Genomic DNA, 1,821 nt, shown 5'->3' with positions numbered 1-1,821 from the left:
GCCCATAGTGAGGTTTGGCCCTTAAGCACAATTTTCTCTTTAGGTTCACAAACAATTAGAAAGGTTTTAGAAAGCGGGCAGAAGTCCAAGCAAAGCCAGGCCGGTTAGCTCAGTTGGTTAGAGCGTGGTGCTAATAACGCCAAGGTCGCGGGTTCGATCCCCTTACGGGCCAGCCTCTTTTGTTCTCTGGGAGCTCAGCTCTGGTCTTTATGCAAATTGACAGGTGGTCTCACGGACATACCCACTGTCAAAACAGTGTGCAGTTGTGGCCAAAAGAGCTCATTTGGTAGAGCGTTAGACTGAAAATCCAAAGGTTCCTGGTTAGATCCCGGGTTTCGGCAGATGCCACCAGTCTTTTCCTATTGTTCGAGGGGGCCAGTAACCAATCACTAATCACTGGGTTCCAGCCCCTCTGTCTAACTGCTTCCCCACAGTCACAGCTCTATCTGCCTCCCAGTCGGCCACCAACGAAGCCGTGTTGGTTCAATGGTGTAATGGTTAGCACTCTGGGCTTTGAATCCAGCGATCCGAGTTCAAATCTTGGTGGAACCTGTGTGCTTTCTTGCTGCAGGAAAAGAAAAAAAGAAAAACTTTGGTGGTGGTGCTGGTGGCGAGCCTGTACGTGATTTAGTCTTTGTGGCCCTGTGAGCAAAGGCTGCTCCTGCAAAGGTTCCATGGTGTAATGGTTAGCGCTTTGGACTCTGATCAATGGAACAAAGTGCCACATGCAAAGTATGCAGTGAGGAAGATGAAGGTTACATGTGATTTTATACTGTAGAGCATTGAAGGATTTTAATAATACTATTAATACTATTATTGTAAACCTGGGAGGGGAGCAAAATGGAGAAGTTACAGAGTGGAATAAGATAGGGTGGGAAGGGTGGGAAAAGAAACAAAAAGGTGATCAATCTGTTTGTAATGCTAATGAAAAAAGCCATCTGGGAAAGAAGAGTGATCGCAAAACAAAACAAAATTATACTTGATGTGTGGTGTTTGTTTAAAAGGCGTTGGGAAATGTATATAGAATGTTTGAATAGTTATTTTAAACAGGAACAAAAAAATAAGGAATTTGATAAGGCTTTTTCTTCAGAGGTTTACTCAGTTTTCATGGAGTTTAATATTGCAATACCAGGAATGGAATAATGTGGAAGAAAAATATATTTTTATTCATATGAATGTCTGTTTTTAATTTGATTTTAATTGGAATGTTAATCTCTGTCCTTGTGAGAGGCGTAATGTATTTTCGATGACCTCTCATCATATGTTTTTTAAGAAAATATTACATTTGATGTGAAAAAAAAAGCACTCTGTGCTTTGATTCCAGCAATCCGAGTTCAAATCTTTGTGGAACCTTTGTGCTTTCTAGCGGCAGGAAAAGAAAAAAAACACAAGTTTGGTGGTGGTGCTGCTGGCGAGCCTGTAAGTGATTCAGTCTTTGCGGCCCTGTGAGCAAAGGCTTCTCCTGTCAAGGTTCCATGGTGTAATGGTAAGCACTCTGAATCCAGCGATCCTCGTTCAAATCATGGTGTGACCTGTTTTGCCACCAATTTGCGCAGGACCCTGTCCGAAATACATTTTAGCAGCAGTGAGCCCCAAAAGCTCATGTAGTTAATGTCACTTCAACACACGGTCTGTTTCTTTAGAGAAGTGAGCGTAACAGGGTAGGACTCTCGTAGAGAAGTGAGCGTAACAGGGTAGGACTCAACTTGGAGAATGAGGGCATCAATCCCGCTTCCTCTTGCATGCTAAGCGAGCACTCTACCATTTCAGCTAATGCCCCTGGCCGTGGTGGGGTGAAGTCCATCGCTCCAAATGACGCCT

At 43.6% G+C, this 1,821-nt stretch overlaps 2 non-coding genes across 2 annotated transcripts; both read left to right on the top strand.

Annotated features, from left to right (window-relative positions):
- The first annotated feature begins 98 nt into the window (after positions 1-98).
- Positions 99-172, top strand: trnai-aau (transfer RNA isoleucine (anticodon AAU)). Its single transcript has one exon. It is a non-coding gene; the product is annotated as a tRNA-Ile (tRNA).
- A 308-nt stretch (positions 173-480) lies between these two features.
- trnaq-uug (transfer RNA glutamine (anticodon UUG)) lies at positions 481-552 on the top strand. Its single transcript has one exon. It is a non-coding gene; the product is annotated as a tRNA-Gln (tRNA).
- The last annotated feature ends 1,269 nt before the right edge of the window (positions 553-1,821 follow it).

Source organism: Sinocyclocheilus rhinocerous, unplaced genomic scaffold (assembly GCF_001515625.1).
Source record: "Sinocyclocheilus rhinocerous isolate Xijiao unplaced genomic scaffold, SAMN03320098_v1.1 scaffold6748, whole genome shotgun sequence".
Classification (NCBI taxonomy): Eukaryota; Metazoa; Chordata; class Actinopteri; order Cypriniformes; family Cyprinidae; genus Sinocyclocheilus; species Sinocyclocheilus rhinocerous.
This window is presented reverse-complemented; position numbering and strand designations above follow the sequence as displayed.